The sequence below is a fragment of the Leiobunum rupestre genome, chromosome 11, assembly GCF_980474605.1.
Source record: "Leiobunum rupestre chromosome 11, qqLeiRupe1.1.hap1, whole genome shotgun sequence".
Lineage (NCBI taxonomy): Eukaryota > Metazoa > Arthropoda > Arachnida > Opiliones > Sclerosomatidae > Leiobunum > Leiobunum rupestre.
In genome coordinates this window covers 29,306,915-29,333,149 of record NC_143394.1, presented here as the reverse complement: position 1 = coordinate 29,333,149, position 26,235 = coordinate 29,306,915, and the positions used below count along the sequence as shown (strand labels likewise).

General features: G+C 34.6%; 1 protein-coding gene across 2 annotated transcripts in view; it reads right to left on the bottom strand.

Moving 5' to 3' along the window:
• Positions 1-19,683, bottom strand: part of LOC149922173 (uncharacterized) — a 38,522-nt gene extending 18,839 nt beyond the window's left edge. For both annotated transcript variants that reach the window (XM_090164097.1, XM_090164099.1), the window contains exon 1: positions 19,550-19,683. The gene's annotated coding sequence lies outside the window, so the exon portion shown is untranslated. The remainder of the gene's footprint in view (positions 1-19,549) is intronic.
• Between the last annotated feature and the right edge of the window lie 6,552 nt (positions 19,684-26,235).

Below are 26,235 nucleotides of genomic sequence, written 5' to 3'. Positions count from 1 at the left end.
AATCGATGCCATTTTTATAAAAAATAATAAATACACTTTTTTGTCACGCATCGTAAAAGATGTATAAACATATGTCGGAGCCCATGACGAATTTCCAGATGACAAAAATCGACCATTTCCCCCCCCCCCCCCCCCCGAGAATAAAACGAATAAAATTGCGCTTCAATAGAGGTTAATCTCCCTTTTTATTACCATAAGTAACATAAAAATTATAAGTATGACCATGAACGATTGCGGTTAGTGATAGTCGGTCGTGGAGTGATGAGAAGCTTCTGTGGAGGGAACACGTTACAAATTACACTATCTTCAATAATTTATCATTATTTTTCCAAAGTAAATGTTATTTTTACTGTAGAAAATGTTTCCTCCAATAAAACATCCTCAGAGGAAATTGCCAAGAAGTAATATTTCTGAGAGCCAGGACCTGCAAGTCACTGTTTATATAGTGCTGGTTAACATAATGGAAACGTTTCTCCTGTACGGTATGCAACAAGTGTTATCTTTTAAACAGGTAGTTTTTTTTTTGACATAATAAGGCTTAGCAAAAACACGACGTTCTGTTTGCGGGTGAAAAGTTTCCATTACTTCAACAAGCACCAGATAAACAGTCCTTGCAGGTCCTCGACTTCTGGCTCTCGGAAATATTACTTCTTGGTGATTTCCTTGAAGGATGTTTTATTGAAGCGCCTACAGATCTTTTTATAAAGTAACGTGGCCTTCTTGTTTAAATGTGGCTCTGACGTCACAGTCTCTTACTTTTACAAGTCTACGAGCGCGCGCAACAGTCGCTAGAGGAGAATAGCTTTTTCTAGAGCGCGCTCAAATCGCTCGTGCGAGGAATACACTAATAAAGCTGGGTCTTGTGACGTAAGAGCAACATTTTAACAAGTTGGGCAAGACCACTTTTTATTTTATAAAATCAACTATTAGGGTAGTCAGCAGCAATTTCTCGGGGCTTAGCTTTAAGTGAACTACCAGCCGATATTGTAAGAGAGTGTTTGCGTAGGTGTCAATCTAAAAACTCCAACGCGCTCGTTCTATATAGTGTAAAGACATTCCTCAAGTTTCGGCGTATATTCTACTGAAAATAAAACGTCGCTTTCATTATTATACTTATTCTTTAACATCGGCGATTATTATGATAATTAGGTACTAGTTTTTACGCGTAGAATATGTAATTAGGAGTGTCTTTATTACCCTTAAGGCGCGATGCACACTTTTATTATATTTTCTACTTAATTATGTAGGTGATATTTTCCCGATTTTGAATTTCGTGACCCAATTCTTCGACGACATCTTTGTATAGTCATCCCCTTTTCCTCCACCACGGTTTGCCTTCGAGGTATGGCCGCCATCTTGACCAAATATATCGCGAAACATTAAACCCTCGTAATAGCTTCCATTTCTTAGTTTACCATAATTACGAGGCCTTTATTAATAATATATAATTTCGACATACAAGGAAATAAATTACTTTAATTTTATTTTCATCTTCTTCGAATTTCACTCATCAAGTGAACTAATATTTACTTTTTTTCGTGTAAATACACGGCTTAGATTGTATAAGAGGGTATTCGGTTATTAATTAAGAACCCGCGTAAGAGAGTATTCGGCAGGGTTAGAAAAAAGCCGGCTTTTATTGAAAAAATCCAGACCAGTGGTTTTAATTGGCTATAACCGGTTTTTATTCGGTTATAACCGGCTTAAATATAAACAGTACCTTTTATTTATGTAAGTAGAAATTGTCTGCAGTTATTGTCGTAAATAAGAAACTAAACAAATAAAGCGAAATAACTATATAAAATAACTGAATCCTTTTGATTTCCTCAGGAAATACCCCCTAGTTTTTGTGTTTGACAGAAGCGAGGCAGCGAACTTGGGAACTTTAAACCTACCGAAAAACTGGTAAAAGTAAACCGGTTTCTAAATATGAGACAAAAAATAAACTAAATTTCCAAATAAAAACTATTAATTTACTAAAATATTCATATTGTAATTTTTTTTTTTAAAAGCCAATAACTTCTGGATTTTTTCAAGTGGCTATAACCGGATTTAACCAGGTGGCTATAACCGGTATGGCTGGTTCTATGCCAACCCTGGTATTCGGATATTAATTTAGAACCCGCGTAAGAGAGTATTCGGATAATACTAGCTCGGGTATTTGGTTATTAATTTAAATTAAGAATGTGTGCAAGAGGGTATTTCATTATTAATTTATTTGGAGCCTATATTACAGAGTATTTGGGAATCGATTTAGAACCTATATTACAGGGTATTTTTGAATTAATTCAGAACCTATATTACAGCTAGGAGCAACAAACACATGGAGAGCGCAGCTAGCCTTTAAACACGCTAACGCAGGGTTGTGTACAAATTTCATTGGACGAGCCTTTACACTGAGCGTTTTATGGGCGGGGGGGGGGGGGAGTTGATTTCCGAATTTTCCGACGGCAGCAGGCGCTAAAGCGTATAACCAATGAAAAATGTACGCAAGAAAATGCACGACTTTTGACCGGTTGCGTTCTCCTTGCGTGGGGTGCTGTTTGTTGCTCCTATATTACAGGGTATTTGGGAATTAATTTAGAACCTATATTACAAGATATTTCGGACTTAATTTAAAACCTGTACAAGAGTTTTTATGCATTAATTCAGAACCAGTTTTATATTATTTATCTATTATTTAACATTTAATTAGATAAACACACACATGGTGAACTTTATCAAATTGTCCTTAAGAAACGCAATATTTAAAAATTCATAGGTAATGAAAATATTTTAGCTAACGGGTAAAAATATTCGAAAATTACAGTTTATCTGTATTTTGACGATGATGAGGGATTAAGCTGATTCGCTCGATGAGCTGGTTTTGCTTTTAAATGATCAAAAAATAAATTCCACGTGACAAAATTTCAAGGTCGGATATGTTTTCAGGCATTTTTTTTATAACTAATCTGTGAGGTATTTTATCTAAGAATGTATTTGCGCGACTGATTTTGGTTCGACCATATAAACGTAAAGGTGGAATAAAAGGAAGGTTCATAATTTGATAGAAACGGGTAAATCGCTTTGAATTGAGCGTTCCAAATATTCCACATAAACGGGTTATCGCAATGTTTTTGAGCAAACGTGTTTATCCCTAAAAGAAGCGTACCATTGTTTCGGATGTAGGCCAGCACTTGTCTGGACGTTTTAATTTAGTGTTAATCTTTATCAATCTTTAATAAAATTTGGAATAATCTTTGATAGAATTCTGAACAATATCATAAAATAAGGTAGGCCCGAAGTACAGTGTTTTATAACTAATCAAGTTCCTCATTTCTTCCTATTGTTTACCTAATTCCATTCTTTTAATCTAAAGATTTAAATCCTAGGGGTGCTAATTCGCAATTACCAAACCTAATTTATTTTTTAAACTATTTTTAATTCAAATTTATCGTAATTTCATCCAATTGTATTTGATAAAGTAATAGTCATTTAATCAAATTGTAATCATACTATAGTTTATCAATTAAATAAACCCCTATCAAATTCTTATTAAATTGTATAGAATTCTCGTGAAATTTCATTTGAGAAAGTGAAGTATTTTTTATAAATTTTGATCAATTCCTGATCAATGTTATTTTATAGAGTATATTGTATAAAAAATTTTATCAATTCCTGATCAAATGCTTTTTCATATATAGAATTTAATATATCAAATTTATATGATTACGTATAGTTTATAAAGTATTTTCCCAAAGTTTATCAAATAATCACATTCTGATTAAATGCTATTTTCGTCTTTAATTTTATCGGAATTTTAAAATATATCGGTAAGAAATTTTTCATTAGATTAAAATTATTATCTGGATTATATTATTTTAGAAGTAATCAAAGCAGTACAGTAATATTATAGATTAAACTATAGATAAATATGCTTTTTTATTTAGATAAAAAAATCTGACCCACAAATGGCGGTTATGGCCTAAGCAATGAAGTGGTGTACATAGTCAGTTAATTTACGAGGGCGCAAATGACTCGAAGTAAACCATAAGATGACATAACTTCATTCAATATTTTTTATTAAAAAAATTACATTTTAAATAACTCTTGAAAAAAGAAATGAAATAGGGGTTAAAAATAATTCGAGGTCAGGAGGGGGTTCAATTTCAATCCCCTTTTTTTACACTGCAATAAATTATTTCGAGATTTAATATTGAGGTGATAAAATAACTAGAAAGGAGAGTTACTTAAAAACTATTATTAAATGATAACAAAATGGTAATTAAGGCGAAAAGAACTTTAATAAATAGTTAGATATGTGTCAAGCCTAAATAACGGGGGTTCTTATTCGGCAAAAAGTAAGCCACCAGTGGTATATACCCAACAATAAAAAGATCTACAGACCGGCGTCTTGACCCATATTCTGTTAGTTATTAATGCGTTCTTTTTTCAAGCGTTACCGTCTTCATTTCGGGGTGTTTCTCCAACCCCGTCCCTAATTAAAAGCTAGACACGTTATGGAAGGTGTAGAAACAATTATTCCAACAAAAAAGTGTTTGTTTTGCCATAATGCACGGCTGTTCTTACGCTTATACTGACATCTTGAGGTCAATCGGTCACTATATTGTTTTATTTAAATATTTCGAAATTTCCACTCTTAGGAGATTTTACCAAATATTTTGGTCTCAGCTTTTAAAAACATTAAAATGTAAACCTTTAGACAAAAGCTAGATAAATATAATTATTTCATACGGTAACAGAGTTAAGATTAATAGGTGTTTCCATAAAATAAAATAAAATAAAATAAAATAAAATAAAATAAAATAAAATAAAACAAAAAAAATTAAGTTTTTTAGTACTTTATTGGCACGCGCGTTTCGCACGTGGACTTCAATTTCGTCTCCAGAGCGTGCTCTATATCTTCAATAAATAAAGCTACTGACGTAGAAAAAACATTTACACGTGACCTACGGTATTTTATAGAGCCACCTATTAAATATCAAAAGACTTTTTTACATTTTAAAAACTAATCAAACACGTGCAAAGTTGGCATTTTCCAGATTTTTATTTAATAAAATTTAAATCAGTCGATATTTTTTTAAATTTAAATCGCACTTTTTTTAATTAAACAATTAATAACAGTCTAATTGATCGATACCTTGATTATATCGGTTATATAATTTATTATTGAAATCTGTATTAATTTCAATTATTATTTGATAATTTAGTTTGCTGTGTATGATTTAAAAACTAAATGACTTAAATTAGCTAACCCTGATATCGATAATATATTTATTTCCATAAACAATTTTTGTTACTAAATTTAATTTTTTTCGAATATTTATATTATTGTTTTGTTTTATTGCCTTTATTGGTACATGGTTTTTGAAAACGTGCTCATTTTAAGTTTCTATATAGAATGTTTCAAAATATTGAAAAAGTTGTATAACTTCTAAAGAGGGTTTCGAATCGGGAATAGTAGTCATAAAAACGGCTTTGCAAACTGTATTTTTTTCTTTTCATACCGTTTCCCCCCGGATCGAACCGGTTTTGGAAAAGGAAGCTCTATCTTTGAAAGGGTTTTTTAAATTTAAAGGATGCGAAACAGACAATGAAATATATTTTCCCGTTGACCCCGGTGCTTCGGCGCATGCAGTCAACGTCATTTATTTGCTTTTAGGCATATTTCTGCGTTTATGGCCATACATAACTGACACTTCTCACGCGAATTCGTCGCGATTTTATTTTCTACAATTTAAAAATATTCCAGGAAAATAAACTGTTTATTTTTTATATTGCGTAATTTCGTATTTCGTATTCTTAAGTGTATTTTTATTGCGGCGATAAGTGTTCGTTACGGGGTTATTTTCACTCATCCACGCGTGAGACGGACTATTCAACTTATTTTGATATTTTTATAGAAATATTAGTGTTGTAAGTCGAAAAATTTTCCGCGGAAAATTACCGAGGCCTTTTTTCCGGAAAATTTTCCGTGTTTTTCCGAAAAATATTAAAAACGTTTTCATTTCATGATTTGTCTAATATATTGTTTGCAAATTTAAATAAAGCGGCATTTTCACCTAATTTTTTCTAATCTAAAAGTAAAACTAAACCTCGAGACTAGTTTAAACTGGTTGAAATGTAACACTATTAATGTTTTTTAGTATTTTTAGTGATATTAGTCATTTTAAATCGATAAAAAGTTTAAAACATTAAAAACCCTTGAAAAGTAATTTATGTTTAAATTTTTTATTTTTCCGATTTGCGGAAAATTTTCCGCATTTTATTTTTCCGGAAAATTAACAACCCTAAGAAATATCATTCTACCTTTAAATTCGTTTATTCCCATTCGACCGAAATCCCATTCGACCGAAAGAATTTTAAAATGTAGCCCAATTGGCGGGGTGATTTGGTATTTTATTTATAAGGTATGCACTATCGAAGATCCATGTTTAGGTTAGGTTAGAGTTGGTTAAGTTTACTATTTTAGTTTTGGTTCAGTTACTTTTCTTGACTAGGTGAAGATAAAAATATAATTCATGCTCATTCCATTTTATTTTCAAATAAATGCATAGTACTAGTCGAATGGGACACATAAAAGCGTTCGGTGGAATGGGACACATAAAAACCGCACGTTTCGGCGGAATTCGGTCGAATGGGACACCTCAAAAACCGCCTTCGGTCGAATGGGACTAAAGCTTTAAATTATGTAGCCCGCGTGTTTTTAAAATTGGAAATTAAAATATTTACGTAAATATATTTATGTAAATTTTTAATGTATAGATTAAAAAGCCCAATTATAGTAATTTAAAGCAAATGAGGAATTTAAGTTACGCGTTAGGATCAATAGCTGTTTTAAATTAAGTTATTTTCATTCGGAATTTAAAGTATACATGATAAATTTTAAACATGTAGTTATTATAAAATGACCAATTAATTTTTTTGTGATAATTCCCACCCAAAGTAAACCCATTAACACTTAATAATTAAATTTAAATAAGATTATCTTAAATATTAGTTCAATTATCTTATTTTTGAATTTAGGATACAAGCTAATTAATTAATTAATTTGATAAGTAACTAAGTCATTATTTGTTGAATTTATTTATTTAATCAATATATTAAATGTAATTTTTCTTAAATAATAAAAAATGTGAACCACAATAGTATTTGGTACTGAAATTAAATTTATTTTATACATAAAGTTAATATAAGTTATATTTATTGAGAAATTATTTAATTTAGAAAGTAATATCAAGTTGCAAAATAACTCTGAACAATTCACAATACTTGATAATAATTACGATGTAGTAAGAATCACATATATGTTTATAAAGGGGTTAATTTCTATCCGGAATTGAGGATACGTCAAAATGATTTTATTGTTTGTCGTACAGAATAGAATTATCTAGGAAGAAGACTGAGTTTATGACGTCGCAGTTGTCAATCGCGCGGCGACTCTGGACGGTTACATTGTGCTTTAGCCGATAATGAATGTGTCTGAATTCCCTTTCCAAGTCTACGCTTCCGTGTTCCACATTGCCTTCTTTTCATTGTGTTTTCTTTTTTTAGGATAGCCAAGGCTTAAGTTATTATCTATTTTGGCCTGGCCAATTTCGTTAGGAAGATCGAAAGACGGAGTTTCATAATGGCTCTAATCAAAGCTGTTTTTTGCTGCTGGATGTTTCCTATTGAATATCGAACAAAACGTCGGTGGCGCGGAAAGTTACCACCGATAGGCTGACCCTCGTACGTCAACTGTCAACGTTGCCTCGATTGTCACTTTCTAAATTTAGCATTTTATCACTTGGATTGGTGCCGTAATTTGAACACTTTCACGGGCTCCTTATATCGTTAAAATTTAAATTTATTGAATTGGGTGGAACTCTCCACGCGGGGCTATCGAACCCGTAAAGGTTTCTTTGCATTGCGTAATATTGAAATTAACATTTTTCAAAGTTACGAACTTTAAGGATAATAAATTGAAATTAAATAAACACATTTCTACGCCATTTTTGATATTAAAAATAAACTAAACGAATAAATAAATAAAGGAAGTAATTTGCATAATTTCCAATTCAAAATTCATTGCCCTTTAAATGTTAAGGATTTAGACACCACTTAAATATCTATAACGATAAATTTCCTTGATGCGAATAAAATAATGATTCCCTCCGGCGTCGTAATAACCTTTGTTAGAAAAAGACCCAACCCACAATTTACATAATATATTCAACTCCTAGACTCGATCACTCGATAAGATATTAATGGGAAATTAAAGCCAATAATACTCGTATATCATCGATAACGAAAAAGGTATTTTCACGTATTGATTGGAATAAATTAATATATTGGCATAGTATCCGTTCCATATAATCCAATTAGATAGGGGGATAAAATTCAACTGTAAACGGTAACACACGATATAATGACCCGGTTTAGCTGGCGAGAAATGTTTGACTAACAAGTGAAAAGATTCGCCGTATTTTCGAAGTTCGTTAGCTGCCTCGAAACCGTTAAAAGATAAATGGGACCAAGTCCGGAATAAGTGAAAAAGTAACGAAAATGAATTTGCCAATGGCCTTTACGGTCCTAGTTTTTTTTATCCGAAAGTTAGCGATACAGTTTTTCTAGGTCGCCATTATGTTTTTTTTTTTTCTATTTCTGCGGGGAATATTCCGTAGCGGGTGAAAAATAAGAAAATTCAAACTTTTCGTTTGTCTCGGAGGCGAAATTATTCTTCAAACTTGTTTTGATTTGGCGAGAGCTTTTGCCCCATATAATTTGCGCGATCTAATGTCACGATTTTCGGGCCTCTGTCGTGCCATAATTAGCTCTCGGCGTGAACCTCCTTTTTGTCTTTTTTATTTAAGAGGAAGTTACCTCCGAAGTCGTCGGGTTTAATAGCTCCTCTTTAAGATGGAATATCACTCTTTGGAAATTATCCGACTATCGGTATACGCTCTAGGTTAATTCTTTGTTTACCCTTCGTCGACTCGCTGAAGGGTTCAACGAATTATATTCTAATACCTATATTAATAAGACAATGCCCTTATTAGAGGTGGGGTGGCGGAGTGGTTAGCACTTTCGCCTCGCAGCAAGACGAGTCGGGTTCGATCTCAGTTTGTGGCTGGTATATGGGTTTTCCCCTTTCCATAAAAACTTGTTGAGGTTAACGGTAATAGTTAGTGTAGGGAGCTGATTGGCATGAAGGGCTTGCCACCACCCTTCTACGCATTGTAACTCGGCCACCTGAATTAAAGGCTATAAAAGTCGGTCGGTGACTTAGGCCTTATTTTAACAGCCACGCGTTCGAGTTCAAACACGTGGTGCCTAACTATTCGGGGCGTTCAAACACGTGGTGCCTAACTATTCGGGGCGTTCAAACACGTGGTGCCTAACTATTCGGGGCGTTCAAACACGTGGTGCCTAACTATTCGGGGCGTTAGGGTGCTATAAAGCGGATTAAGCGTAGTTTTTAATTATAGTTAAACCTTTTAGATTTGACATTTATGTGCCAAAGTATTGTCCTCTGTATAGATATTAGCAATATCTATATTATGTAGTTAGTTAATTATGTTTAAAAAATTAATGAAACACGGATTAAAACCTAAGCATACGTTTAAACGGGTGTTAAGAACTCCAAAATAGGCTTTCGAACGGGTAGATTAATATTAACTATATTTTATTTGGGTCTAGTTTGCGTAAATTCGCCTTCTGTAAGCTTCGTAATTAAGTATTGATATTGAAAAAAAAAACAACTATTAGGTTTTAAAACACCTTTTTCAAAACAGAAGCTTTGATTGGTTTAAATTTTCTGTATATTTTCATTGTACGTAATGAATTAAAAATATAATTTTCTGAATTGCCATCAAGATGTTAATTTTTTTTGTATAGCCCCAGGAAAATATAAATTCCGGGCACCAAGAGAACCGTTACTATTGGAGATAGCTTCCGGAGTTAAATTCCCTGACATTTCCAGATTTTCCCTGCCCTAATTGCCAAATTTGCCCTGACCATTTTTGTAAAATAAATGAATGGTTTGAGCTACAAATCTTGAAAAATATTTTCTTTCAAAAATTTATTTGCCTGATTTTTTTGGGGTCATTTTAAAATTCTCTTACTTTTTGGGTCCATTTTCAAATTCCTTGACTTTTCCGGACATTTTGGAACTATTTTAAAATTCCCTGACCTTTTGGAAACATTTTCAAATTCCCTGACTTTTCCAAGTCGTGTACGAACCCTGTAGCTATATTATTTCGGGGAGAACCAGATAGAAGTATACGTCGTTCGTTCAAACCAGGGCCCCTAGGTTTCACGGACCCTGGTAATTTGCACCGGCTTCCCCCTCTCTTGTCGGGCCTGGTACAAACCACTATCAAAAGTGAGAAGGAAACAAAGCTAGTATGAAGGCCATATTACATTTCTCCGTAAATGCAAATCCGAAGAAAATGGTATGACTAAGACTCAAATTTCGAAATTGGCGAAATATTTTTAAACAAGCGAAATTATGCATTGACATATCCGTTAATTGTGAGCTGTACGAATAGAACAAAATAAGCGGGTCATTTTGAACAATAACTACTAGCGAGCTTGTACCTTCACAGTTTCGACTACTCCGCGGATTATCAAGAATGATTTAAACTTAAGGAGAATGACTATTTGAAGCCGATTTTTATACACCTTACGCCCCAACAGTAAGCCACTTTCCTCTTCAGAAAACTATCTCTCATTGGTTCCGACGCGATTTAAGTATACACGGGTGACGTGTTTTTCAGTGCCGCCTCTCGGGCCGGAGGGAACTTGGACCATGATGCCCGTTGAACGTCTTAGCATAGTCATTCTCCCAAAGTATAAATACATTCTTGCAAATATTTAGATGAAGTCACGTTGTTAAACCCGTCGTGGGCCTCGATGATGGCGCGGAGGCGTCACCGGAGTTGCAACAATTGTTTCCGGAAGCTCAATAAGTCACCGAGCCGGGTTGCCACATTTTTTTCACAATTAAATTCCCTAACTTTTCCAGGTTTTCCCTGACCATTTACGGAGATTTTCCCTGACTTATTTTGTGCCAAGATTTTGTAATTTTTAACCTATATTTTAGTAAATGTTTCCTATTTGCAACCGAAATTAAATTCCCTGACATTTACCTAATTTTTAAAATTCCCTGACATTTACCTAATTTTTAAAATTCATTGACATTTACCCAATTTTTAAAATTCATTGACATTTACCCAATTTTTAAAATTCATTGACATTTACCTAATTTTTAAAATTCCCTGACATTTACCTAATTTTTAAAATTCCCTGACATTTACCTAATTTTTAAAATTCCCTGACATTTACCTAATTTTTAAGATTCCCTGAAATTTACCTAATTTTTAAAATTCCCTGACATTTACCTAATTTTTAAAATTCATTGACATTTACCTAATTTTTAAGATTCCCTGACATTTACCTAATTTTTAAGATTCCCTGACATTAACCTAATTTTTAAAATTCCCTGACATTTACCTAATTTTTAAAATTCATTGACATTTACCTAATTTTTAAGATTCCCTGACATTTACCTAATTTTTAAGATTCCCTGACATTTACCTAATTTTTAAAATTCCCTGACATTTACCTAATTTTTAAGATTCCCTGACATTTACCTAATTTTTAAGATTCCCTGACATTTACCTAATTTTTAAAATTCCCTGACATTTACCTAATTTTTAAAATTCATTGACATTTACCCAATTTTTAAAATTCATTGACATTTACCCAATTTTTAAAATTCATTGACATTTACCCAATTTTTAAAATTCCCTGACATTTACCTAATTTTTAAAATTCCCTGACATTTACCTAATTTTTAAAATTCCCTGATATTTACCTAATTTTTAAAATTCCCTGACATTTACCTAATTTTTAAAATTCCCTGAAATTTACCTAATTTTTAAAATTCCCTGATATTTATATCCCTGACTTTTCCAGGTACCGTGGCAACCCTGCCGATCTCGCAATCATTACAAAACATCCGCAGTTCGGGCGATCAAGCCCCTAAAATAGACTTGGAAAGAAATGGACGAACGCGTTCTAGTTTTGGAGATTTGGTCGGCCTCCCACGCTCTACGCCGTCAAAACACCACCCAACCTCAAAAACCAGATTCCTCTATTGGGAAAAATAACGCCATTTAAATCTTACGTGCCCATAAATTCCCCAATTTCCGCGATTACTAGGTGCGTAGACTAAACCTTTTCCCCTTCCTTACGACTAAGTGTCTGGTAATTTCGCTGGTTACTGTATTGACGGGTGAAAAATCGTAGGAGGAAATAAGCGCTTACATTGGCGAATTTATTTTTCCCCCAAAATCGTTTCGTACGCTTTAGTTTTGTGGGTTTTAGGCGGATGCGACCTTAATGTTCTTTTTACGCGAGGCTGCGACGGTTGACCTCTACGGCGTGACCTTGACCCGTTATAGCTTTGGTAATCCCACTCCCGTCTATTCCCCTCGAAGGATCCTCTTTAAGTACGTTATATTTTCCCAAATCCGTTAGCGGGTCAAACGCGATGGGTTTAATATTATCGCTACGATTTCAGTTTGAAAGGTTTTGGAACTATTTTTAATACATTTCCACTTTTCATCTTCGTAAAATTAACCGTCTAATTAAAATACATTCCATCACGTAGTCGGATTTTATCAATAGCTCCACCCCAATTAAAAATTTCCCTTTTAATCCTTAACAAAGAACCTTCGTATTCATAAATTCTAAAGAATTCGTTTTGAATTATCGAAAGTGAAACTCATTCCATTGAAGTTCTATTATAATTGAAAGATTCAATTTTCCGTACTCCTATACAAAAGGAAAAATACAATAAACTATACTTATGCTAATAATATTTTCTAGAAACAAAAATTTAGGCCGATGAAATTCAATTAGTTATTTAATTCGTCGTCATGTCCGATTTAAAAAATTGCGCGCAATTAAAAATCTGGAATTTTACTAACAAGGAAATCATATTTGACAATCGTTAAAAACACGCCCACAGAATTTAAATTTTTATAAACTCGTTGACTTTTATTTAAATAATAATTTATTGGTCCCGCGCCCGGAGGCCGATACCTGGGATACGTTTAAGAGCCTATAGAAAAAAAAAACTTCGTAGAATTTAATTAACCTCTATTAACCGCTCCGAAATTCCGGCAGTTAAATACATCGAAGCTAGATCAACCAGTTTTGGAGCATCCGCCAAATTCCCCCAATCCTTTCCGGACAGCATTTGAAGCGACGCTGTTTTTGCGGATGCTGGTTTTACGGACCGTAAACTGGCAGGGTTGGCCTTATCACTCGCCGACAAGGGACAGGGGTATTGCTGCTCTGTTATTACGCGAATATTGTCTTTTACTTGTCATTGTGTGCGGTGGTATATGTTATCAAGTTTTGGGTGAGGCTCCTTTATTATCAGATGACAATTTTTTCGATACGGAAACATTGAAATTTCTAGTTCTTGTTTTGATAGCGATTGATGAATTTATGCCGGAATTTATAGAGCTTGTGCCAAATAAATATTAAAAACTTTGTACTTTAGAGGTCGAACTTGCGTTCTTGAACGTTTTGTAAAATGAAAAGTCGTTGGCCCTAAATGTCTAGATTCTTATAAATTTTCATTTCATTTTTTTTACCTTATTTCTTTGAAATAAAAGTGACATTTCACGATTATAACAAACGCCATTTAGGATAATTTTTAACTTTTTTTCGCGACCAAGAATGTATTATAGTTTAAGAGAATGAGTTCACGGTCTGCCAGTATGCCCCTCCCCTTACCAGTCAATCACTTTGGCAGGGTATCTCATTGCTAGGCTAGGCTAATACCCAAGGCACCACCTTAGGCCTAAGTCATCAAGCGACTTTTAAAGCCATGAATTCAGGTAGCCGGGTTACAATGCGTAGGAGGGTGGTGGCAAGCCCTTCATGCCACACGAGCCAACAACTCCCTACACTATCTATTACCGTTAACCACCGCAAGTTTTTAAAACCGAAGAGCTCGGGAGAAAACCCCTTAAACCAGTGGGGGGGGGAGAGAACTTGCAAACTCAACGAGGAAGCTGTTCCGAGATTTCATTCAGTGCCACAAGCTGGGATCGAACCCGGCTCCTCTTGCCGGGGGAAACCATAGCATACCTTAAAGGGGAACGGTCAGGCTTTAACCAGTTAGATAGCCATATAGCCCGTTAAAATCTAAAATTTATGGCGAAAACCGCATCAAAAAATATTAATCGGTTAATTTTTAATAAAATAAAGAAATTTCGGGAAATTGGAAAGCGCGCGTCCGCGGCGACACCCGGTGAGAAATCGGTGAGACACTCCTTGCTTGATTAAAATTGAAAAACAATATAAAAGCGCGCGCTGCTGGAGACGCGAAAGATTTGCTTTGCACGCGCGGTGCGTTCCAGTTATACGAGACCTAAGCCTAAATTGCGCGATTTCAAAAGTTGGATAGTTCGCAAATCGCTCACTAAGGTCCTGCTGGCGCTGGCGATACACCTTAAGATGGCGGCGAAAATTCAAACCCAAATACTTGGCGTTATTTTACGTTTCAACTTTTTGGGCCAAAAACTATTTTTTAAGGACAAAATAAGATACGTGTAAGTATATTGAACGTCTTGTTGATCTTTTGATAATCAAATAAGGCGATATTTGGAAAAGCTTGGCCGTTCCCCTTTCAGCATAAATAAATTCTTGCCCTGACTAGCCGCGAAAGTTAGCTCAACGCGCGAAAGCATTTGAAATTTGCGCATACATTTATATGAATGGAAGCTCGGTGATTACAGCCACGGCCTACTTGGTTATTCAGGCGTGTGCTACGAAACGGTGGCCTAACTGACTGTGTAAGACGTCACAGATCACGAGTTTAGCCGTTTTAACCAGACTCCGTACTAGCTAAAGTTCGACGATTTTTTTGGAGGGGGTATAGCTTGTCTTTGTGTAAATAATGTTTTTTTATTTTCAAAATGTTGTTTGTGTCTCTCGCGGAATGAATCCGTGTTACGGTGTACGGTAAATCATCAAGAAGCGTGTACCCTCGAAAAGCCAAAGGCGAAATAGAGCGTTTGGCCATTTTTATTTGCTCGAACTTTCTTTTAACCTGGTTCATTTCGTCGCCTCTACTGATATGTTTCGGCTGGAATGTACGCGCTAAAGTACGTTTCTGGTTCCTAGTAAAATTAGGAAACGGTGACGGCCTTGTATTCAAGCCTTTTGCCGCGAAGAATGAGAGAAATTTAGCATTCAAAACTAAAAAAAACGCGTTTCCCCACGTACGAGCTTAACGAGAGCGGAAACTATAAGTATTCTGCTAATACGCTCTACGACTTGTTCCATCATAAACCATGTATTTTTTTATTCCTTTTTGCCTTCACTACTATGGTGTATTTACATTGCGTAACCCCAGGATTTTGGATTTTTAAAAATCTAAGATTAATTATTATGGATTTCTCGTGTTGTGTCTATGGTAGGGAAACATACTAAGCCTTGGTAGGGAAATTCGTGAATTTTAGATTTACATCTAAAATTGGTTTCGGGATTTTGCCGAATGTGTGACCCCTCAGAGTAACCTCTCCATTAGTTTTTTGTTCGGCCATTTTAAATTATATATTTAATTATTTATAACGTATTAAAATGATCTCCAGGATTTAAAGAACCCAAATTTGCATTATTCAACCTTGAGTCATGATATTTTCATTGATATGATAATTTATAATCAGCAAAAACTCACCAAAACCATTGTTGAACGCTAGAGGAATGTTTGAAAAAAATTTATTGGTTGTAAATGGTAAATCAAACACGTTCTAATATCTTCTATACATTCATTTAAAGTAGTATTTTACATAGGGTATTTTAAGTTGTTTTTGTAATTTAGTGAAGATGGCGGCCATTATTCAAAGGCAGTGCGTAATAGAGGATAAGAGTAATATTGCGTTTGTCCCACCCCTTGACCTTGCATTCGTCTCGACTACACCACCACAATCCGTAAAATTTTACGAGAACCGTTAGGTTCATGAATAATTCACAATTTCGCAACTAAAGACACCTAAAAAGTGAGGAATATGTCCACGATATTTGCTCCCCCGGGGGATGGCGTTATTAACATTCCAGAAACGTTGATTTCTTTTTTATATTAGACCATTATCAAATATTATACGGAATCTTGTAATATATATATATTCTTACGACCGGTATATTTTATCTTTGTGATAAAATTGAAGGTTTCATTAATTCCAATTTCTTTCCAACTTTTGAAGATTTTATTTTTAATTTTTGATCCGGTATTTTATCGGGCAAAAGAAAGTAGCGTTGGGGTCATCCCACTCCAAAATTCCCAATTTTATCAATGGCGCCCATCGTTGCGGGAAAAGACCCGTTACGAGTATCCGTGGGATTGAACTCTCAACAGAAATTATGGCTTTATTTGTCAAATCTTCATTATCTGGGCGTTTTAATCCCGGTTTGATAAAGATTTTCTTAATGAAAATTATTTCCTAATTTGCACGTTTTAGATAAAGTTACAGAACTTGTATCAACATTTTCCTGGTTACTTCAGGCATATGTTTCACTACGCAGGGTTGCGACAGGTCAGAGAAAACATGGATAAAAATAGAACTAATACGTCCAGGAATTTGAAGATTTTGGTAAAAAGTCTGGGAAATTAAATTTATCTCGAAACTTTTATAAACATTGAAATAATTCTTTGTTAAGATTTTACGGTAAAATATAAACTGAAGAAAATTCATTAACTTTTGATAAAAGTAAAATATAAAATTACTCCCTTAATTGGTCAGGGAATTTGATAATATTGTGGCAAACCTACCACTTAATACCCTCTAACCTTAAAAAAATGCGGTGTTTCCATTTTAAAGTTTAACCTAAGGTCTTTTAAATGCGGCAATAGTTAAAATAAGATCACGTTGAATCATTTTTTGAAAGAGAAACTTCAGTTAATGAGTTTTTAGAGAGAGAGTGTAAAATATACCCTTAGCGAAAATACCAGATCCCAGTAGGGCTGTGTAACTTTCCAGAACATTAGGGTTGTCCATGGAAAAGTTTCAGAAAGAAATACTATAGTAGTATAAAAAAAGAAATTTCTACGCTTGGAGACGTAGTTTTCGGGTAGCCTCCCTTATTATAGCCCCCCCCCCCCCTCCACCTCCCGCTTCCTGCGTAGCACATTTTATCATTTTTTTTTAAATTTTCATTCATATATTTTTGGGCCATTAGAAAATGCAGCTGCGTCCGTCACTTGTTCATTTTATTGAACTATTTCACATAATATTCGCGACTTATTTGATAGTTAAGTCCTAAACTAGATAAGAGGTACAGTCAGTTTAAATTTTCCCGTTTTAGACTATCAGTTTATACCCATTTTAATCACCGGAATTCCGTTAACGAAAATCTAACAATAATATTGATTATACTGGCTGAAAGCTTCGAACATATTTGACATAAACATTATAATAATGAAGTGTCAAAAAAGCATTTGGTACGAAAACAATGGTTCTTCATTCTTCCATAAAACCTGTTTATTCCAAGAATGATAACTAGGATTGTACGATCGAAATCTGTCCATGCCCCTTTTCCTGTTTGGCGAAAAAGGTTAGCTTCCGACGAAGTGTCTTAAAACTAGTTTTTACCATCTTTTAATTGGACTCTTTTTCATATTTCCGTTAAAAATATTTTTTGGGCTGCTTTGATGTTAAATAACGCGTATAATGAGACCCATATGTTATCTAAATCTGTATATAGATTAAAGTAGATTTAAGTAGCTAATTACTGTTAAGTTTATGGCAGTTCTCATGAAAGAACTTGCGGTTTATTTCGAAATGCACGATTAATGGTAATGATGGGTCTCCAACCTTTCGCCAAGTCCGCAAAGAGTTCACGAAATTAAAGAAAAACCAAGAGACTACCCACTAATTTTAATTCTGTACACCAATTACTGTGAGTACAGCCTTTGGTAGTGCTAAATCAGTAATCGATTACGTAATCACTTTAGTACAGGCAAAGGTACAGGATTGTACATCGATTACGAAAAGTGATCAGCCCCTCGAGAAAAACTAATTTAGACAAGTAAACTGCTTTGAGCCTGTGGTAATTTCATGGCCTTTTTAAATCCGGGATTTGTTATTGTGGAAATGTCATTTAAAGTCTATGGGAGGGAAATTCTTGGTTTTTGATCTAAATTTTGTACGCGATTTTGTCAAATATCCGACGTTCCTTCCCCGAAATGTATGGTTGTCTAAACAACGTGTTTTAAATAAAATATATATTATAAAACATAACATTAACATGTTAAGTTAAAGGGAACCACGGCTATGGACTACATTGCAAAGGATGATAAAATACGCGAATAAGTAAACATTACTATCTTTTTAATAAAAATTGTTTTATTAAAATAGGAAAAAAACAATGATTTTTAAAAGTACACAAGAATGTTTATTTAAAATAATTGACCCGACATCGGATCAATTATTTTAAATAAACATTCTTGTGTACTTTTAAAAATCGTTGTTTTTTTCCTATTTTAATAATTGTATTTGCACAAGTAGCTAGTAAAATTTTAAATAAAAATTGTTTTGGTAAATTTTTTACTCTCTGGACAAAAGTCACCATTACTTTGAGTATTTACCGCGATCGCCACCAAATGCGTTTTAAATACTTTAGTTTGTAAAGGAAAATCTTGTAAATTAGCATATTGAGTTTAGGGTTAAAAAGTCTAATATTAGTGAAATTTGGGTGGAAATTAGTCAGTTTCCTTATATGGGTTTAGGGTGTTTTGGGTGTGAAAAGTTTGACTAAATTATCAAACTTGTTTCACTTATGCCCACTTTTGTTTTTACCCTCGAAATGGTTGTTTAAGACCCTGAAATGTCAAACCTTGCTTTTCGTGTATTTGTTTCTCGTATTTTCAGATACGTGGGCCTATTTTCGAATTTATCGAAAATATTACTTTGATATTGCGACCAAAACCAATTTTGCGTTTTCATTCTAAATTGTCACCAAAGTGAAGTATGAACGCGCATTAACGGTAAACTATGAGCAAATATAAATGTTTAATTTACAGATGTAAATATCTCGTTTCCCTGTGTTTAAACAGTGAATAAAAACACCTTGATACCAAATACGATATATAGGAATAATAATAAACCATTCGCATGGAATCACGGAAATTATAGATCAGGGTTGCCACAGTTTTTTCAGATTCGAATTCCCTGACCATCTTTTGAGATTTTCCCTGACTGCGTTTTTAGCCTGTATAAAGGTTTCTTATTTGCAACCGAAATTAAATTCCCTGAAATTTCCCTGATTTTTAGACCCATATTCAATTTTCCTGATATTTCTAACACTTTTAGACAAATTTTTGAAATTCCCTGACATTTCTCTGATTTTTTGTGAAATTCCTTGACCCTAAGAACCATCTTCAAATTCTCTGACATTTACAGGTTTTCCAGGTACTGTGGCAACCTTGTCGATAGTAGTCAAAAAGCCCAAATCCCAAAACCTAATCAAAAGTCTCCAAACCTACCGTATTTCATGTAACAGTTATATATTATCCAAATTCGTTGATCTTTGACGATTTAGTCCATAAGACAGACAGCCGTCTACGACTCGAAACAGCAAAAAAACCGTTGTCGAAAGTCAGAAAACAAATTCCGGCCAGTAGCGTGAGAATCGAGACGCGTCAACATCCGCTGCATGGGCCACCATCGGGGCATCAACCCACCTCGGAAGGGGCCCCGTCCTGACTATTCTTTTCGAACGCGAGTAATTGTAAATAGACTCCACCGATGCTCGCGAGACGGAGGAGCTACCACAACTGAAGTCTGAAGACCTCGTGTAGTGTGGCGAGCCTTGAGAGAGAATTTTTTCGAGAGCTGTCCCCCGCTAGCTATAAGGAAACGCGCCCGTTTCGACCTCTCAATTTCCTCCCCTTTATTTTTCAAAAAAAGAGTCCCCCCCCCCCTTTTGGGATTTATTTTTAAAAATGGGGGATTAGAAATACGTTGACTGTATTTGCCCCCCTTCGACTTTTCGAAGTGCAATCGCCCACAGGTGAGCGTGACGGACCGCATTCCAACCGAAGAATGCCCTCGGATGAATTTTAAAGTGTGAAGAGCTATCAGACCAGCAGATTCGATATAGTTCGATCATGGTTCGATTCTGTTACTAGACAGATGGATTAATACTTTTATTGCGCAACATTTGTAACCGCTCACCCAACAACGCTTCTCTCTCATCTTTTCTGCTATTTTGTTATTTTTAAATTGACTCATTTGATTGTTTGAGTTGTCTGTCCATGGGAAATGTTTATAGCGATGGCGTTGATTCGAAATAATTTATATTTGAAAATGTACTATGTACAATCGAGTTTTTTTTTAAATTCACACAATTAGCCTTTTCAAGTTACATAGAACCACGTAGCGGCCAACGTGAGAAGCTCGGAATTGCACCCTCAATGAACTCTCGCCAATGAAACTGTATATTCATTGACTTTTCCATTTAGCCTTATGTTATTGCAAATCTAGATTTTAATTTAAAGAGCGCTTCTATAAAAGCCCCTCTCTTGTTAACCCCTCCCCGACATACCGAAAAGGGTATCGCTGAATGAAACATTTCTGGTTGGTACGTTACCATATTCGACTAGCCGGCCAAAGAAGTCAACATCAATCCATATTAAAATCCAACCTAATCAACTAGGTTCGAAATATTCACTTTATACTCAATTTTTTTTTTCTTATTGCTGGACTTAATTTTTCTAAATTCAAAAACGGGGCAATAGACGCTTTAATAAAACGTCTGCTAGGAAATAGCCAAGAAGTAATATTTCCGAGAGTCAGGACCCACAAGTCACTGTTTTTATAGTGCTTGTTAAAATTATGGAAACTTTTTTCACATGTACGGTACGCAACAAGTGTTTCCATAAAATTCCATTTAACCTGGTAGCTTTTTTTGACGTATTAAGGCTTAGCAAAAACACTGCGTTCTCTTTACAGGTGAAACGTTTCCATTATTTCAACAATCACTTTATAATATAAACAGTAACTTGCAGGTCCAGGCTCTCGGAAATATTTACTTCGGGCAATTTCTTAGAAGTATATTTTATCAAAGGTTAATATAACTACGTTGGTTATATCAAGAATGTATTTATTTATACTCAGGGAGAATGAATATGTCGAGACTATCGACGGACACGTTGAGGCCCTAAAAAGGAGGCGGTTTTATTATTTGCTTCCTTGCAGCAGCGTTAATCGCGTCGAAAAACGTAATTTTTAAGAACCAATGAGATTGCAGTATTATTTGATTTTATTAAAGCGGAGGAGCATACCGGGGGCCCCAACGGGTGGAATTAAAGAAACGCTAAAAATTATCTCGACATATTCATTCTCCCTGAGTATAAATAAATAAATACATTCTTGGTTATATTATCTTTGATTTTATTTAAGCGCCTATTTCGAGACGCAAAAAGCTCGTTTAGGACTAACACGATTTTTTACCGTGGATGTAAAAAATCTCATGTTTTTCGCGGCGACGCTCTCAAGCCTCTCATCGTCGCGGATTTTTGTCCTTTTGGAAACCAGCTTAATGCTGAATGGGTTTTATTGAAGCGTCTATTAACGGATATTAACGGATCTTGTAAAACAGTAAACTAGCAAAATTCAAACACCGATGAAGCTCTTTAAATTGAGTAAAAACTAAATTGAAAAAGCGTCTACTAACACGCGTTACGAGTTGTTTTTAAAGTAACTAGCGCCAATCACCCCTAGCTTCTCTTAAAACTTTATTTTAAACCAACGAGGTGCACGCTTTTGACTAACGTACTGCGCATCTCCCGAATTCGTTCACTTTATTTTTAAAATACTATTGATGTTATTATATTGTTAATGGTATTTAAAAAATATAGTTCCAATATAATAATGTTATTATATAAAAAAAGATGCGGCTTGTTCCCACCCCTGTAAGTTTCGGTTTCCGGTTATTGGGGTAAAACCCTTCCTATTCGTTTACATATTAACAATGACCAGTCTCGCTCTCTCGGCACATTCCGTTTTTCAATAAGCTCATTTTAACCATATTCTATATAAAACTGTTTTTTATTTCACGGACTGTTCCGCTAGAACGATTCCCCAAAACGGACGGTTCAAGAGGCATATTTTTATATAATGAGGGATTTGTTTGGACCGGATATAGAGTACCCGTACACGACATTTTGGGCTTCTGTTACTCTTGGAAAACGGAAGCAATTTTATGCCCCAAAATCAATATTGCAAATCAAACAATATTTTTGTTTATTGCGTTAGATTTTCAGCGCGTCAATGATGATATTACTGTCATTGACGAACTTGTTTTTAAGGAAGGAAGAAAGAAGGCATGCTTCAAAAAACGATTTTTTAAAGCTAGTGCTGCCATCTATAAAATAAGTTTGTTCTCTTGCGTTTTATAATTATTATTTAGGAAATTTTAGTTACCATTTAAGAAGTAACAATATCTTATTATTTATATTTGGTATTATTTATCTGGAACTTAATAATTAATCTTTTAACCATAAAAATTTACTTTTATAGTGACCTCTAGCGAGGTATTTTCTGATCTTTTTTTAGACACTGGATTATAAAGTTTGAATCTTGCACGGGTCCCAAATAAACCAATGAACCATTATTTAAACGGCGTCCACCAACATAGTTAAACCCATGTTGTAGCTTGTTAAAACTTACACAAAAGTTAACACAATATGGTCTGCAATATTAAGGATTTTTAAGAATTATGAATTACTAGCGACTACTTTTTATAACGGCAGAAAATTTTGTTGTTATATACTAATTGAAAATGCGCGCTTTTCTCAGAACCGAATTATCATATGTTATATTACCATAAATAACATAATATAAAAATAAGTATAATAATTAACAAAAATTATCAGTGAGGTGATTGTTTGGGATATTGGGCAATCAAGGTTTGGATCCTTACAGAACCCAATAGTGTCTGAATTATACCTGAGCCGAAATAAACTAGTAAGGACGTAATAATAATAATAATTTGTTTAATTCAGGATAAAAAGCTGTACACTTATTAGGCCCGGATTCGCGATACAAAAGATACTGTAATGCTTGAAACAAAAGAAACTATTTATATTAAAATTGATACAATGATAGTGCCCGAAAATCGAAAATAAAAAACAGAATTACACAAAAATAAAAGATACATCTGATGCGACAGTAATAAAATTAAAAAAAAGGCTACTAGTAAGTATTGGTAAATTTAAAAACAGGTCAGCTCCAGTTGTTATATGTATCTAATCGACACTTGAATGCCGAAGCGGAGGATTTGATGTCGAAGAGGTCAACTGCAGTAACATGATCATACAGGCCATAAATGATTTTGAAGGTGTCAACTAAGTCACCTTTCATCATATGGTAAGGCTCTGAACCCTGAAACTAGCTTCGTGGCCTTTTTTCGCACCCTTTCCAGCTTTGAATGTCTTTGACCAGGGGGGGGACCAAATGCTGGAACAGTAGTCTAAGTGAGGGTGAATTTAGACACTGTACAGGATTTTGAAAGATTTGACACTAAAATGAGAGAATGATCTCCGCAGCATATATCAAGCCCTTGTACATACTAACTAACTAACTAACTCCTTTTTTCGGTCAGAAAATTATCATTAAAAGAATACGAAATGTTATGGCTATTATAATATAACGTTGAACAATAAAAATATTAAAGGGGAACGGTCAAGCTTTAACCAGTTAGATAGCCCTATAGCCCATTAAAAATCTAAAATTTATGGCGAAAACCGCATCAAAAAATATTGAGTGGTTAATTTTTAATAAAATAAAGAAATTCCGGGAAATCGAAAAGCGCGCGTCCACCGCGACACCTGGTGAGAAGTCGGTGAGACGGAAAAACAACGTAAAAGCGCGCGCTGCTGAAGACGCGAAAAAAATTTGTTTTGGACGCTCGGCGCGTTCCAGTTATAAGAGACTTAAGCCTAAATTGCGCGATTTTAAAAGTTAGGATAGTTCGCAAATCGCTCATACGGGGCTAGGGGCGCTGGCGGCAGCCCCTAAGATGGCGGCGAAACACCTGGCGTTATTTTTCGTTTCAACTTTTTGGGCCAAAAGCTATTTTTTCAAGACAAAAAAAGCTACGTGTTAGTATATTGAACGTCTTGTTAATCTTTTGATACGGAAATAAGGCCATATTTGGAAAAGCTTGGCCGTTCCCCTTAAAATATTGAATATCAAAATAAATATCGAATTAATTTTTGGCACGAATGAATATTTACTTGTTCAAATTATATGACTAAATTTATATTTAGCCTAAATTTCTATCTACTGTCACGTATTACTTGGCGTCGATAAAACTATAAAAGTGGTCTAGACTTTTATTGTCCTTCAAAATTTGTAGGAAAACCTTAAATATATTTCTTGAAAACAAAAAATATTTTTTCTTCCACTAAAACCCAAACGGCCATTTGTCTTAGATCTTAATGGCGTGGAACACTTTAACATCAACACTCGACGCAAAAAAAGTCTAAATTTATTCGTCTATCTCAAGTTTAAGGGAAACTTGGGTTAAAATCGTATACTTAAAGACGCGTGATATGTAGGATTTTCTCGGACGCTTAAATTGGTCTTTTTCGCTAATGGGAAAAGTTTGAAATTAAAAACGCTGTCCGGAAGTGAAACGTCTATCGCATTTAGGCCTTTGTGACTTAAGCCGGAAGTTACGAAACGGATGTTAGTTTTGACCAGGCTACTGCGTCCAGCTCGGAAGTATAATCGTAGATAAAGGGTATTCCTAACTCAATCCAGTCATAAGGAGAGGCAATTCTAAATACAAATCAGTAGAATGGAAATTGAGGCTGCGACGCTAGCGCCACCTTTGCGTGAGAAATGGTGCTAGGAATTAAAGACGTAGATTTGCCTATCGATCGTTATGACCATGAATGTATTCATATTCAACCATGAATATAGAACCGTAGGTTATACACCTGGTACCATCATTATTCAAAGAGGTTGGACTTTCGGCTGATTTACCAAGATCCTTGGATTTACGTCACAAAACTCACAACCACTATTTAAACGAGCCAATTGGAGGCGAAAGGAAATGACGTGCAACTCTCGCTCGCCCTCAGGAGTCAAGAATGAGAATTCCGGGAATTCTTCGTAAGTTTGCGTTTCGTTTCTAGACTCCTTAAGTTTTACATTAATTATGGTTTAAAAAGTGCTTTTAAAATGCCCGTTTCTGCCAATATGACTAGTTCAAAAGTGGATCTTTTGAAAGCCATTCTTTCCACCTCTTGTGATACTTTTAAGAATATATCATTAGTTAATTTACGTAACTTTTCGGACCTAGGCTTAGCATCATTTGAAGTAAAGAAGAATGTCTGTACTGTGATTTTCAGCCTGGATTCTGTTTGAAATATCATTTTCCATTCAGTCAAAATACTTGATTGACACGTATCACAGTCACGACTAGGTTTCTCATTTGCTTCTGTTAACTAACTTAAACCAAAATGGTCTAGAAGCTTGCGCCTTTAAGGTTTTAAAATCCCTTTCTAACCTAGCACTAACCTTTTGGGTTAATTTTTCACTCGCTAATTTTATTTTAGATAAACTAAAATTAATTTCACGCGTAACTTCCACGTTTCTCTTACCCATTGCTCTTATCAAACTGAGACTCAAAATATTTATCGACGAGTAATCTTAGGCAGACGACCATATCCGGTGGGCGTGGTTTAAAAGCTCAGTCTTATTTTGATAGCGCCAGTATCATAAGAATCAAGGTTGAATATGAATAAATTCAAGTTTTGACTAGAATGAGCTTCGAACGGATCCTTCTGCCAACAAAGACTACGAAATGTTTCAACTGTGAAATAATTCTAAGTCTATGGTTTTTATTGTATGAGCCTCAGTTTTATTGATCTTGTAAAAACCTTGTTTATTCCTGATTTGTGACTTGATTTCTGATCGAAACGATCAAAATCTTTACCAGGGAGAAAAGTCAGAAACATAATTCAAAATCTATGCAGGGGTACCTAAATATCACAACTTGAGTGCGATAATTTGCACTTTCAATCGGATGTGACGTAGTTCTTTTGATCAGTTTTTTTGGTAAAAATTTTAAATCAAAATGATGGCTAGCTTGGAACTTTGAATATATAAATTTTCATTCGCAGCAAAGAAAATATACTTAATAGTTAAAGGCTTAGTC